The 16486-nt window shown below is 42.9% G+C and overlaps 1 long non-coding RNA gene across 1 annotated transcript; it reads right to left on the minus strand.

Moving 5' to 3' along the window:
- Positions 1 to 1734: 1734 nt before the first annotated feature.
- Positions 1735 to 16236, minus strand: LOC138438751 (uncharacterized). Its single transcript, XR_011256455.1, has 5 exons — positions 16087 to 16236; positions 12635 to 12768; positions 10470 to 10590; positions 3641 to 4474; positions 1735 to 2400 (listed from the first exon to the last, which is right to left on the minus strand). It is a non-coding gene; the product is annotated as an uncharacterized lncRNA (long non-coding RNA).
- Between the last annotated feature and the right edge of the window lie 250 nt (positions 16237 to 16486).

Raw genomic sequence — 16486 nt, forward strand, 5'->3', positions numbered from 1 at the left:
AGCCGAAGGAAGAGCATTCAAGGTGGCAAGCCTCCTCGAGGTAAGAAGAGGCAGCCCAGCCACGTGCGGCTCAAGCCCTGCTTGGCTGGATCTGAGCGCGCCTCCAGTATGGCAGATCTCCAGCTCTGCTCAGAGGCCCGATCTGGCAGAGTTCCTGGTCTGAGGCTGCTCTGCCCTGGCCGAGCCTTGCCCTGACTTGCCTGGCTGCTAGGCTTCCTGCCATGGAAGGAGCAGGCTCCTTGAGCCTGGGAGATGCCACTGTCGCCTTCCTGGCCTCAGCTCTGCTCCTGCCTTGCCTTTGCACCAGGCGTCCTTGGGGATGTCTTAGGGGCCGGTGGGTTGCACACTGCCAAGGGCTCCAGCAGGGAGAGCTCTGTCAGAGGCAAGGGAAGGGCAAGTGCAGGTCTCCTCCAGCGGTTGCTTGACAGCCCAGACTCAGCGCCGCACGGTGAGCACCAGGCTCCTTGGACCCCTGGCGGGGCTCTGGAGCCCCGCACACCTCGAGTCTGACTCCGTGGGCGCCCAGTAGCTGCCTCACACACGTAGGTTCCCTAGCGCTCTCCTCTCCAGCAGAGACGTGTGCAGGTGGTTGGGTCCTGCACCTGTGTGTCTGGGCTCCTGCCCACAGCCCCAGCTCAGGGGAAGCAGCCCCTGATCCTAGACCGTAAGGAGGGGCAGGGAGCCGGCGCCTGGAAGCCGAGTGAACAGCATGCGGGAATCGAGCTTCCTAGGGGGAAGACGAAGCAGCCCAGCCGCCTTAGGCTGCAAGCCCTGCTTGGGCGGAGTCGAGTGCGCCTCCAGGATGGCAGAGCTCCAGCTCTGCTCAGAGGCCCGATCTGGCAGAGTTCCTGGTGCGAGGCTGCTCTGCCCTGGGCGAACCTTGCCCAGACTTGCCTCGCTGCTAGGCTTCCTACCCAGGAAGGAGCAGCCTTTGCGAAGTTGGGAGACGCCACTGGCGCCTTCCTGGCCTCAGCTCCACTCCTGTATTGCCTTTGCACCTAGGCCCCAGGCGTCCTTTGGGAGGCCTTAGGGGCCGGTGGGTTCCACACTGCCAAGGGCTCCCATAGTGAGAGGTCTGTTCAAGGGAAGGGATGGGTATATTTGGAGTACAATCCTGTATCAGATGTGAGGCCCACACCTTCACCCTGAACGCTCACTCTGAACCCTCACCCCGAACCCTTACCCTCACCCACGCCCTCACCCTGAACCCTCACCCTCACCCTCTCCCTGAACCCTCACCCTCACCCTCTCCCTGAACCCTCACCCTCACCCTCTCCCTGAATCCTCACCCTCATCCTGAATCCTAACCCTCACCCTGAATCCTTACCCTCACCCTCATCCTGAACCCTCACACCTCACCCCTCACCCTAACAAGTTTGGAGGGCTCCTCCACGAACTCTAACCTTTACCCTACCCTAACCGGACCCCCATCCACATCCTAACCCTAACCCACATCATAGTCACGCCCTCAGCCCTATACTTACCCTTGAAGTACCTACCCGCATCTTCTTCATTTTTGACACTTCCCATGCATAACAAAAGACGAGGTTGTAAGGTTTCAAACATGGATCCAAGACCCATTATCCACATAAAAGGGATATAAATACTATGATCATATCATTTAAATCTCTTGCATCACCAAAATACCTCTCCACCACTTATCCAGTCGCCATTGATGGATCACATCTATCTCATACATTTTATAACTTAGCAATCAAATACGCACCAGGACTCTGGGTAATTATAGAGACAAGATTTATTTATACCATAAATATTTCAACAAATTCCACTTTCTACGATGAGTTCAATCTTCACAAAAGTAGGATGAACAGCACCTGTTTCCACTAGGATCCATAGAGCGTGAAAATCTTAATGATGACCACCAGAAAGGTCAGCACGGTTGATATCACAGATTTTTCAGTGTTCCAATACAAGTTCTACCCAAATCCATAAAGAAAGACATACGCATAGGAAACTACAAATTGAAAGCAAGTCTTTTGAGATAAATATTGGACATCAATTGTATGAATCTTTAAGGCATAACTGCAGACATTCTTCAGACATTCTTCAAATTCATAGAATGACAACAAAGTATGGCTACGTACAATCCATTCGGTTTTATGAACCACTCATGAATAACCTCACAAGCCATTTGAAACCAGATGACAATTTCAAATAGCTTTGATCTACAAACAAGGCTGTAAGACAGAAAGTTAAAATCGAAATACATGAAGTAAATCCTCAATAGATATGAAAACATCCCATGGTAGTGAAGTCAATTAGCATTAGTTATTAGGGCTTTCATGCACAGACTCATCTCTGATCGATGTGATCCCAATTCATATTTGGCAAAAAATACGAAAGCTGATCTTAACAGTCATATTATTTTTCTTTGTACCCCTAAAAAGAAAAATGAACATGAAAAACTAAATTAAGCTTGGAGGCTCACATTTCCCAATCGGTATACAAAGCAACAGCATGTCAAACTTTCTAATTCACATATGCATTTAAATGAAATTGGATGAAATACCCCTAAATAAACACATACTTCTATGCCCAATGTTTCACAAGGCAGAAAACGCTCAATGAATGAAACTGAGAGGGTAACAGCCAGGAAGGCCAGGGGTCTCCAAAGGGAGGAAATGGGGTGCAAGTGTCAGACAGTTGTTATCTGTCACTTCCGAGGCAGGAGGAAACAAGCTGTTATCTTTTTTCCCCTTCTTGATACAAATTTAAACAGAGATTTTCTCTTACAATTCTGTGTTGCTATAATGACACCTGGTTCCGCCTGAACTTCACTTTTCTCATACTTTGAGCTGACCAAGGCATTTTTCTCATGGAAAGGTTTGCCTTAAGCTATGTGAATGTACTATGTATTTACCCTAGACTCTATCTTCAAGTAGGTTCTGCCTAAAGGCTCAGAACTGACTTGACAAACCAATATGCTTTACTCATACATGGCTCTCCTGATCTATGTGAATGAAGCTATCCATTTGCTCATATCAATCGTTTTATGGCCCAGGATGACTCACCTGGTGCCACGGTCATCTCCATATATCTTGTGGGTGAGGGGTCTGCTGCCATTCCTTTCTCTAATGAGTAGACTGCTAGTAGCTAGATAACATCCAGCCAAAGATGAGTAGGGGGGCACTCTTTCTGCCCCCTTCTGATGTCTATGTCAGAAGCTTTCTCTCTTTTATACTTTAATAAAACGTTGGGACACAAAAGCTCTGACTGATCAAGCCTCATCACTGGCCCCGGGTTGAATTCTTCCTCTAAGGAGCCCAAGAATTCAAGCATCTTTCATGGTTAGACAACAACCTTTCCAAACAATGGTCTTTTCAAAAAAAAAAAAATGATGATAAGTGATGAGTATGCATATGTCTACGAATGAAATGGGACCTATATGTCAAACCACATAAAAATATATCTTCCCTCAACATACATATAACACAACCAGGCCTTCACATGCATCGATTCTCCAACTATCAAGTCATACAAATATGGATGTAAAATATCACAATACATTCCAAAGTTTAAAAGTGATGGATATTGACTTTCGCCCGCTGGTGCTTCTTTTTATGTCATCTCCATTATATTAGCTATGACAACGAATCATGTGCTGTGCGAAGTCACTTACATTGTGTCCAACTCCTTGGGATCATATGGACTAGGCCCCACCAGGCTCCTCTCTCCATGAGATTCTCTAGGCAAAGATACTGGAGGGGGTTGCCATGCTCTCCCTCAGGAGATCTTCCTGCCCCAGGGATGGAATCCATACCTCCCATGTCTCCTGCATGGGTATGTTCTGCATGTTCTTTACCATTAGAACCACCTGGGAAGCCCCAAGACACATGAACATCAGTGGATTTGGGGATCCACGGGGCATATACAGAACCATTCCTCCAACAAAACTGAAGAATGACTTTAAAATCTCAAACAAAACATGAGTATATGTGTTCACAAACTTCATGGAGCAAGGGTTTCTTCGATCTGAAAACTGGCATCGATGAAGGACTGTGTGAAGAATACTTCAAAGTCTATTTGGCAAACACAGCCTACGTTGGCTATATTTAGTCCTCAGTTGAATGGAATGTCATGAGTACTGGTCATTTCAAATAAGTAGCCTATGACGCTGTTTACACTTATTGGGACGCGTGGTATACCACATTCACACATTTCAGTAGCATTGGTGCAAAAACGATACATTTCTCAGGGGAAGCTTCTACATGGACTCCTGGGATCAGAGCTCTAACTCATACACACATACTTTTCCTTTTAAAATGATCCTGCATGATAAGCAAACAAAACACTGGATGAACACCTAGACGGTGAGCTCTGTACTAAATGATTTTAAAGCCAGTAGATGGAATGAGCTGATGAGGAAGACTACAAACGAGTCATCTTCTTCAACTTGGTCAAACTGCTCATAGTCATACAAGTGAATGAAAAGTTGAGCCTGTTGTCATTAAATCTGTTTAAAAGAAATAGAATAATAAAACAAATTAGTAAATCTTATTTTCTTAATAAACATTGTATTATTTCTGCACAGCTTTGTTACTGGCATGAATAGAATATCTACAATAATAACTTGTCACAGTGAAATGGATTCACATTCGATATCGATTCACATCTATAATTGATGCCATAGCTGTTTGATACTATTGCTTGAATGAATGCAACTTATGTGACTTCACAAACTACAAACACGACTAACATAATAGGTATTAAAAAACCTTGAGTGACATGAGCGTGAAGACTTAGTAGAGTTGCTCTCAAGAATAATGATACTATTATTCGCTCTAGCCATAGTACTGGAATCTGTACATTAACACCCCTGCAAAACAAAAGGAAAGGATAGAATAATAATAAAGGAACTTCATAACTATATTCCTACTGTAAACATTCAACACTATGTTTTCTTTTAAACTGACTTTCATATTTGGTCTACTGTAACCTCTTCTGTGTTCATTTTATGCTAAACTTATTGCTAACAGTAAAATTACCATACGAGCTCTAATTAATTTTTTTTTTTACTTGCAAAGCTACTGATAGAACCAAAGGCCAATATCTACATCAAACAGGAGAAACGGAATGGAAACTGTAAACAATTTTATGGAAGAACATTTCCGTGCTCCTATTCAGTCAAATGGGCATTCAAAAGGATGTGATTTTTCTGAAAGTTTATTTCAGAAACTTGGAATTGGATGACTGCAAACAATAAAACTAACAATATATTGATACATAATATTAATAATATACAGTGGGTCATTCTTTTTTTATTCTGCCACAGCTAACAGACAGAAAGTCAGTTGTCATAACTACTACTAACATAAGACCCTCACCGATAAGTGAAGATATATAGGAAAATCCATAATAGCTCTAAAAACCATCAAAGATAAAATGGTAATTAAAAAATACACTGACAGTTTAGCTGGTATAAGAAACAGGATGATTATGAAAGCAAAGCCAACAATCATGGATAGGCCATGGAAGCCCGTGGCTGTCACCAGTGTTGACTTATATCCTTCATCTGAGGTTGTTAAAAGCGCTTGGTAAAATCCAGAGGTTTGCAGCAGTGGTAACCTCCTGAACAGACTGAAATAAAAAGGGTTTCCAGAATATCCTGATGATTTCCATCTACTAGGCTGTGATGAGCTCAAGCAATGCATACTCCAGAGGACAGAAGACAGACAGGTTGGGAACACGTCTACTGCACTTACGGAGAAAGGGAATGTTGCTGCTCAGCCTAGTACAAGTGTAGAAGCAACACCTTGGTGATTCGACCTTTAAAGACTCGATACATATGAGAACGACTGGTATGAATAAACCTTCAGAAGTGCTTTCTCAGACCTCCTCCCATCATAAGCACAAGCATAATGAAAACGCTGAGTTTTCATGGTCTCACCCAAAATAAGACTCACTTATGGCTTTGCTTTGAGAATAGTTGAACTACTCATTGTTCAAGAGAAATGATCCTTTCTTCTCTGAAGATTTGTGAATCATTCACAGGGTGTGGTGAATAAACTACTTAAGGGTCTAATACATAAAAATGCAATAGGCTAAGCACAGAGATGTTTTTCTCCCTTTCTCAAAGGATGGAACATTTTGTATTTGCACTGATTTTATGTCTTGACTTCATGTACAATTATATACTGATTTTTTTAGTTGACATACAATAGGACTAAAAATATTGATATAATACTGATAACTCATGTTGGTATGTGTGGTTGTCACATAGGATTCACAGGAGATTTAAATTCACAGTTGTCAACGTAAAGGATGAATGCTATTTAGCTTCTTCGTGAATCTAGACCACGAATGAAGAGTTTTCCTCAACATATTTCACTGAGAGAAATACAAGGATGATAGGCATAATACTATGCTTCGACTCATGGATATCTAAGCATTGCTCACAATACAGATCTGATTTTCAACATCAGGGTTCTTTCAGTGTCCTTGAACAGCATTTGTTTTTCTGTATACAGAAGAAAAAACTCATGAGTATCAAACTGGTTCACATAAAACATGTGTATGAATTGTTATCTTCCTGAACCAGGGATCAAACCCACATCACTTCCCCCTCCTGCACTGGTAGGCAGATTTTTTATTTATCAACTGTGCCACCTAGGAATCGACATACATTTCAAGGACCACTGCCATCAGCTTCTACTGTTCATGACCAAAGTAGGAGAAACAACATTGGAAGAAGTACTCATAAGGGTACTCATAGGAAGTACTCATAAGTCAAGGAACTGTTATACTGGGTACTCTCGTTGTTACTGGGACAAGTCAGTTCCTCCGATGATGATGGGTATAACTGAAAAATTATTACAAATGCATGGGCTGCGATGTCTACGTGATAAATGTGTTCCTCTTATACTATTGCTTCAGGGATGCCTACTTCAGCATGAAGGAATGCACTTCAAGGGATGCCCGCTATTCCAGCTCAAGCAACAGATAGTGAAGTGCAGATCATTGTCCTTTGTTGAAAATAATCAGCACTTTGTCAACATAGGGAACATGCCAGAGGGACCCTTGGGATGGAACTCTAAAAACAGGTTGGGCCCTCTTTTTGCCAAGCCCTGCGATAAAATACAAATCAGAAAAAGAAAAATAGCATCGGTTTTGTCAGGACTTCCTCATCTTTTCTTTCTCGGTAGCAGGAAGCAGACATTGAGGCCAGAGGACTGCAGGATTTCATTGTGAACTAACGTTGGGTGGGGTGGAAGCTCATCACTCTAGTAAGAATGTGGTTCAATAAAATGGAATTTCATTCACTTCATGGACATAGAGTTCTATAATCCTTCATTAAGGAATTCAATAAGCTATATTTCCTTACACCTTCACAATCTCTTGGTTTACGAGAACATCAATTGCTAGTCCAGCACTTATACAATGAGTGTTACAGGTAGTATGAATGTATAAATGATGATGAGCAATGACAGGAAGTTTATTTAATCTCTGTTTGAATTCTTGATTTTTTATATAATTTTTTATAATATCCTTACAGATGTGAATATTTTACTGACATGTATAAATACACGTTGAGTAGTGCTATGATAACTCATAGTGTTGGCACAATAAATATCATGGTTACTATGTGCTTTTCATATATTCCTTTTGAGATTCTCTTCCATTATACATTATCATAAGATATTTAATAGTTTCCTAAACTGTACAGTAGGTCCTTGTGGCTTCTTTTATATATAGTAATGTACTTGTTAATAATTCAAACAAAAACTGGTACACAAATACTCATAGTGACATTCACAATAGCTCAAAGGTAGAACTCATTCAAGTGTCCGTTGGTGGGAGACTGAATATGCAACACAAGGTATATTCAGAAGCTTGAACGGTATTCCACCATACGAAAAAGTACATTAAATGGTGCTGCCACTCTGCAAGACATTACAGAAATGACTCCAAAACAAACACATGGAATAAATACATAGTTCGATTCCAATTCAAGCTATGTACCCAAAAGGATTGGGAAAGGGGGCTGAAAAAATGGATACTTCTTCCGTCATACTCACAACAGCATGATTCACACTGGCAAACAAACAGAAGTGATCTAAGTGTCCATGGCAGCCAATTCCATAAACAAACTGTGGTATACACACAATGGAATCTGATTCGGCCCTTCAAAGTCAGTAATTCTGACAATGCGACAATGTGGACAAACCTTATGGTCATTAGATCATGTGAAATAAACCAGACCAAGAAAAGACAAACGTTCTGTGATTCCACTCATATGAGATATCCAAACAAGTCAAATCTGTCAGAAATAGCAGAGAGTGATTCCGACCGATCGAAAAGAGTTCATGTTTCATGGACCTCAGTTTCCCTTGGAAAAACTGACTTCCCGTGATATCTCCAAAACCAATTAGACAAATAATTGGAAGCTATATCCAGTCAAATGAATGTAGACATAATGTTATATACAGTGTACACCAAACTCACTCAAACTTCTTAACAGACAAAAGGCAAAACTGTATCTATGGTACCTCAGCTTAGCTTAAAACTGTATCTACAGTACCTCACTTCTGCTTATAAAATTTAACAACAACAACAACAACACACTAAAGTCTATCCAAAAAAGGATATAAAACATATATAACATTAACTTTAAAGAATTAGACATTTAAACTGTGAAAAACCTTATTCACAAAACTTAAACACAAGCCACAGGAAAATATATTTATAAAATACATATCTGATAAAGGATTGTACTCCAAATATACCAAAAAATCTAGAACAATCTCATAAAAAATGTATACACCTAAACACCTGGCCTACAAAAATATAAAGATAGCAAATAAGCCTATCAAAAAGACTCAAAATCACATATCATTAGGAAATTACAAACTAAAATAACAGTGAGGTAGCACTGCACACCTATTAGATCCAGTAAACTCAAAAAAAAAAAAAAAAAACGGGGGTAGGGCACAACTTCTCCGGTGGCTCAGTGGTAAAGAATCTGCCTGACAATGCAAGACACTCTAGTTTGATCCCTTACCCCAGAAGATCCCACATGCCACAGAGAAACATAGCTGGATTTTTCCACAGCTAAACAAAGCTCACCTGTGACCTGAATACTATATGGCTAGCACTTACTAAACAGCTTTGAAAACGTCCAGACAAAAAGTATCACATGATTATATACAACAGCTCTACTTGTAATAACTAAAAACTTTCAAATATCAGGATGTCTTCAGTAGATGACAGTGTAAACAAATGGGGATACATCCAAAGTGAAGGGGAGCAAATGCTACCACAAAATATACCACCTCAGCATGAGAATTAGTGGGACCCAATTAACTTTTTTTTTTAGAGGACACATGATCATCTCTGAAACCCAAGTTCAAGACAGCCCTTCTGTGAGTCACATTTACCAGAGAAATCTCATTTCAAAGGAATCCTCTCTATATGCCAGATAGAAGGATGAGACACAGTCTTTTGAAACTCTTTTTTCTTTTCTATCGATAGGGAAAGCTAAGCCGTAAATCTGCACAACAACCATACCCTTCCTTTCCTTTGGTTGTATCTGTAAAATATTTGTTTCTTTTTTAATTTGGCTGCGCCAGGTCAACCTTCATTGAGGTAAGCCAGATATTTAGCTACAACATGCAAATTCTCCTTTGTGGCATGGGAGATCTAGCTCTTGGATCAGGGAATGAACCTGGGCCTCCTTCTTTGGGAGTGTCCAGTCTCAGCCACTGGACCACCAGAAAGTGCCTGTTTTGTTTTCAGATGAAGATGGAATCTAAGGTGATATCTTGGGCCATTTCAGTCACTGACTCAGTTTCCTGAGTTTCTCCAAAGCACGCACAAGGTGCACATTATTAAACTGGTTTGCAAAACAAGAAAAGGTTGTCTGCTACAACACTGTATGCTTACAAATATCTAAATGGTAAATGGCATATTATTTATTTTTAATTACTATGGGGGGGGGGGAGAAAGAATGCAGGATTCATACATGTTACCACATGAATAAATATTAAAACCATCTTCAGTGAAAAAGAAATCCACATAGAAAAGGCCACCCAGAACCCTTATTCACCATGTCTGCTTTCAATCCATCAAGTTTGTCCAAATAACTGAAAATCTCAGTAACACTCTAAATAAAGAAAAAAGGATGACGATGGAAACAAAAGATATATTCATACACTTGAACAATTGCTAAAAGTGGAAGTGGGGCAGTGGATTACATTATAATGTAGGTACCATATGATTTCCTGATTTTGGAGATTATGTGCTGGTTCTGCAGAAGGTACCCATTTTGGATAAAACACATAGAGTATTTTAGATGATGTGGCAAATGCTAGCACTTGTTCCCATTGCTAGGCATTTTCTGTACATTTTAAATGACTGGAAAGTATACTAGGTTTCAAAACAACCATGTCAATACCACAAAAGAAATTTAGAGCAGACAGGCAGGAAACTTTCTGATACAGGCCAAGACTTACCCAGATGAAGTTCAAGGGAAGCTGCGATGCTCACTGCCCGTGAAGGAGTCCACGTGGAATGAAGAAGTAGTGTGGGAAGTCTATTAGTAACCACCATGTCTTGGGTCCTCTGGATGACCTACTGCAGGAGAAACAGATCTTACAGATAAAATGTTCCACATCACTTCACAAAAAGTTGTTAGACTACATTCAGTAAAGCTGAATCATTTTGGATTAATTTACAATCATAAAATACTACCCTTTACAGTCCAAAAATCACTTGCATTTCTATACACTAATAACAATCAGAAAAAAATATTAAGAAAATCCCACTTAAATAAAACATCTAGCAACAAACTTAATCAAGAACATAAAAAACCAGTAGTCAGAAAACTAGAAGGCACTGATAAAGAAACCAAAGAAAATACAAACACACAGAAAATTATTCCACGCTCATGCACTGGAACAATGAGGAATTAAAAGGTCCATTCCAACCAAAGTCATCAACAAATACACGGACTGCAATCACAAAATAATATTCAATGGCATTTTTCACAGAAATAGAAATATTCCTAATATTAGGCTGCTACTGTTGAACAGGACCTTAAACGGCCAAAAAGACTCTGAGAAAGAGGAACACAGCTGGAGGCATCTTCCTATCCCTCTTCAAACTACATCACGGAGCTGTAGTGACCACCACAGTGAGGAACTGGCAGGAACACAGACACATGGACTCCAGGAGAGAATAGAGAGCCCAGAAACGAACCCACCTGTACATGGTCAGTTCCTGAAAATCAAACCAGGAACGAGCGAAGAGGAAAGGACAGTCTTCTCAAGAAACAGTGACAGGAAAATGGCCACCTACACGGAAGAACATCAGTGTTCATCCTCTACATCATCTAAGGCAAATCTAACTGAAAACCCACCGCTTTGCACACGGAGCTCTTTCCCCCTGAGTCCTCTGAGATGGACCTCCAGTCAGCCCTCAGCTGGACACAGGAAACGTCTACTCCATCCTCATTTTTCGCTCTTGCAGCGCCTCCCTGCTGGTGGGCACTGAGGCAACCCTGCTCCTCTCAGCCTGGATGCAGCCCTGTTATCCAGAAGCCTGAGCCCCGATGGTCCTGAGGAGACAAAGCTCCCGCCAGCTGCTCACGGAGCAGAGTCTAAAGGCAAAGCGTCCTGCGCCCGCGGGTCAGAGGGGCCTTTGGCGCCCCCTGCGGGCCACAAGAGAAGAGCGGGCAGCCCGGTGCTCACAGACCTCAGAGGGCTCACCCAGAAGCAGCTCTGCTGCGAGCACTCAGACTGGAAGCCCAAACTGAAATGGAGCAGAATAGCTCCATGACCCTCCGCAAAACATGGCTAAGGAACAATCAGAGCCTGCATGGAATGCAGCCATAAAAAGGAACACATTTGAGTTTGTTCTAATAAAGGGGAGGGAAGTCAGTCAAAGAGAGAAAAACATGGAATCTAGAAGGATGGTACTGACGAGTCTGTTCACAGAGCAGCAATGGAGGTGCAGACATAGAGAACAGACTTACAGACGAGGGTGGGGAACAAGAGGGAGAGGGTGAGATGAATGGAGAGAGCAGCATGGATGCAGGTACACCTACATTTGTAAATAGACAACCAATGGGAATTTGCTGTATGATTCAGGGAACTCAAACTGGGGCTCAGTAGTAACCTGGAGAGGTGGGAATGCGTGCGAGGTGGGAGGGAGATTCAAGAGCAAGAGGACATAGGTACACCTATGGTTAATTCATGTGGATGTATGACAAATCAAACCAATATTGTAAAGCAATGATCAATCAACTAAAAGAAATAACTTTAAAAAAATATGAACATAAACACAAACTTTGCAACAAGGTAACTCCATTTAAAAAACTATAGAATTTTAGAAAACTGCAAAAGTTCTACATGACCGTTGGTCTGGTGATCAGGTCTAACATACACAAAACAAGCCAACTTACCAAATTATGAATATAAATTATTTAAAACATTGCCTTTTATCATTTCATACATTTACCCTGTGGAGGACCTTACTCGAGAGAACCAAAAACAAACTGTTAAATGAACCACGGACCACCCACCCTGGCCAGGCAACAGAGAAAAGAAAACACTTGCAGGAATCATCTTACAACAGGAGGTCCTGGGAAGGAACAAGGAACGAACAAGCTACCACCAACCAGAATTCTGGAGAGGTCAGGAGATGGGAGGCTCCAGTTCAGAGGTCCTACCAACCTCCCAGGATCCACTTCGCTGGAATCCATCTCAGCTGAGTGATGCGTGTGCCCCCAAGAAGGATCCCAATTCAGAATGCCTGGCAAGAGACAAACCAGAAATGAGCCCGATGACCATAAAACCTGAGACTGTGAGCCACGTGACAGAGTGGTTCTCTCCGTTTCCCTCACCCTCCTGCCCTCCACCCTGGCAGCCCTTCCCAATAAAGCCTCTCGCTTGGACAGCACTCCTCTCCTCAGACAACTCATTGCCCAGTGTCAGACAAGAACTCACTCTCAAGCCCTGAAAGGGATCCCCCTTCCTTCATCAAAAGCAATATCCAGGAGAAAATATCTTCAAAACGCTATCTTGCAGAGAAGGAAATCAGAGAAGGCAATGGCAGCCCACTCCAGTACCATTGCCTGGAGAATCCCACGGACAGAGGAGCCTGGTAGGCTGCAACCCCGGGGTCACTAAGAGACGGACACGACTTCACTGAGTGGCTTCACTTTCACTTTTCACTTTCATGCACTGGAGAAGGACATGGCAACCCACTCCAGTGTTCTTGCCTGGAGAATCCCAGGGACAGAGGAGCCTGGTAGGCTGCTGTCTATGGGATCGCGCAGAGTCAGGCACGACTGAAGCGACGCAGCAGCAGCAGCAGCAGCAGCAGCAGCAGCAGCAGCAGCAGCAGCAGCAGAGAAGGAAATGGCACCACCTGCAGTACTCTGGTCTCAGAAATCCCAGGGACAGAGGAGCTTGGTGGGCTACAGTCCAAAAGCAGGGCATTTCTGATGGGAGGAAACAGTCCCAGGGAAGCTGAGCTGCTCACCAAAGGCCCCAGAGCTTTGGATAGCACACCAGAGCTGGGGCTGAGGATTCCCAGCTGCCATGCCTCTTGATCCTGGCCTCTTTCACTAGATACATGTGTGGAAAACTAGTCTAAAATATGCCCTGGTGGTTCCATAGTAAAGAATCCACCCCCCGGTGCTGGAGATGCATGTGCGATCCCTAGGATGGGAAGATCCCACATCCTATGGAGCCCGTGTGCCACAACAGCCGAGCGAGCCTGTGCTCTAGATCCTGGAAGCCACGATGCCGAGTTCACATGCTGCAGCCACTGAAGCCCGTGAGCCTGTGCCCCTCAACAAGAGGAGACACTGCAGTGAGAAGCCTGCAAACCACTAGTTATGGCCCATGCTCACCAAAACTAGAGAAAAGCCCACACACAAAGAGGCAACACAGCCAACAATCAATAAAACTGTTTTCCTAAAACAATGCATATCTGACAAAGAAACTGTATTCGAATTGTCCAAGAACACTAGAGCAAACAAGCCCATTCATAATTGGTAGCGACTGAAATAGACACCTGGCCACTGAGGGTATACTGATAGTAAACTATCATACAAAAACATACTCAAGATACTGGTGCAATGCATGCAGAGCCCCCTTTGAAAGACAATCTGACAGTTTTTTTTTCAGTAACCACGTGGGACAAGCACTGAATTCTGTGTATGACAAGCGGTGGAAGCCAGGTATCTTACCATTGGAATGCAAAGTTACAGATAAACAAAAGGAAACGTTACAATGTCCATGTCGTGGTGGATCAGGTTGGAGACATCACAAATTACCTTTAACTGAATATGTTCAAAGGTGAGCTGGAATACATGTATATATATATATATATATATATCCATGTATTGTCAGCTGAGCATATTGAGCTCCTACATGTATGTTTTAAATATCATTCTCTAATAAAAGGGAACAGGAAACATCTCCAATGGCCCGGTGGTAAAGAATCTGCCTACCGATGCAGGGAACACGGGTTCAATTCCTGTGTAGGAGATTCCACACGCCCAGGGGCAATGAAGCCCTTGAACAGCTCTTGAAGTTTGCATGCTCCAGAGCCCAAGTTCTGCAAACAGAGAAAGCACTGCAATGAGAAGCCATGGCACAGCAACTAGAGGGTAGCCTCTGCTCACTACAACTAGACAAACGAGCAATAAAGACAAAAATGAAGTCAAAAATAATGTAATGTTTAAAAAAAGGACAGTTCTTTGAAGAAATGACTGAGACTAGGGGTGAGACTGTAAATATATGAGACAGGGTCATCTTAAATTATGAGAAATTAAAGAAACTAAAGACAACTATCAAGCTGTCCAAACTGATACAAATGAATGATGACACAGTGTTATCTGTATACACCAGCAAATAACAATCTGAAAAGGAATTTAAACAAACGATTCCCTTTCAGTCATGTCAACATTAATAAAAGACTTTGCTATGGACAGAATGAGGATAACAAGACTGGCACACTGGAAATGATACATGATTGCTGAAAAATACCCTAAAGACATGGACAGATATGCCATAGCGATGAAAAGGCTTCAGTTGGCAATACCATGGAATGCATCTTCAATCTGAAATGAAGATTCAATATGAATTTCAAAAGGCTGAAAGGTGGTTGCTAAACCACAAAAGATGCCAGCATTCTTGGACTCCAGAGGAGAATTCAATCCAGGGCAAGTGACGAAGCTTGATGGCTCAGAGGTTTTCTGTTAAAAAGTTTTATTAAAATATAAAAGAGATCGAGAGAGCTGCTGACGTAGACAGTAAAAGGGGGAAGAGTACCCCCTGCTAGTCTTTAGCCAGATGTTATAGAGCCACTAGCAGTCTGCTAATGAAAGAAAGACAATGTGTCAGAGAATGGCACCAGGCCCCTCACCCACAGCATGCATTGAGATAACATTGGCAGCAGATGAGTCATCCCAGGCCATAAAATGATGGACATGAATCTTGAAGAAAGGCAGATTTCCAAGCAAATATATAGTTTCATTCACATAGATTAAGAGAACAAGGTATGAGTAAAACATACTGGTTTGTCAAGTTTTTTCTGAGCCTTTAGGGGAAACTGACCTGAAGACAGAGCCTTGGGTAAATACATAGTACATTAGCATACCTTAAGACAAACATTTCCATAAGAAAAATGCATTGCTTAGTTCAAGGTTTGAGGAAAGTTAAATTCAGGTGGAGCCAGGAGTGGTCATGGCAACACAGAAATTTCTGAGAAACCTTTTAAATTTGTATCAACATGGAGAAAAAAAAATGCAGCACTCTTTTGTCTCCTCCGGCCTCTTAAGAGAGAGAAAAAAACGTCTGACACTTGCAGTCTATTTTCTCTGTCTGGAGACCCCTGGTCTTCCTGCCTGTTATCCTCTCCAGGCCTGTAGGAAGCAATACACTAGGCTGCTTGGGAAAACCGCGCGGGTCTGAGCTTTATGCAAAGGGGTAAAGCAGTAAAACCCTTGACCTCAAAGGCGAGGCTTTTCTGCGACCGCCGTTTTAGTCGGCTCCGAGACTGCAAACAAAGAGGGCAGAATACATGGTTCCCTGCTCCGCCCAGTCCGAGTTCCCTTACCTGTGGCCCACAGCCCTGCGCTCTGCTCGCTGGATGCCAATCGACGGGGACCCAGGAGCCCACGAAACGAGCATTCCCAGCTGCAATGGCGAGCCCTGAGAGCCCTGGCCCCCGACGCGCCGCCATGTTCATCCCGCCCCAGACCCGCTCACGTGAGCCGCGCTCCTGACCAGCAGCCCAGGCTCGCCCCGCCCCCGACGCGCTCACGGTGCGCCCCACCCCCACGCCCCCTTCCAGGACAGGCCCGCGGGACCGCGACTGCCTCCAGGTGAAACACAAGGACAAGCAAATCCACCCCACCGAGACAATCCAAGCTTTTTCTCAGCTGATCTGTCTATGATTTAGGGATAAAACTATGACTATAGAAAGCAAAGATGACCTAGGACAGCCATGATAGTCT

Source organism: Ovis canadensis, chromosome 4 (genome assembly GCF_042477335.2).
Source record: "Ovis canadensis isolate MfBH-ARS-UI-01 breed Bighorn chromosome 4, ARS-UI_OviCan_v2, whole genome shotgun sequence".
Classification (NCBI taxonomy): domain Eukaryota; kingdom Metazoa; phylum Chordata; class Mammalia; order Artiodactyla; family Bovidae; genus Ovis; species Ovis canadensis.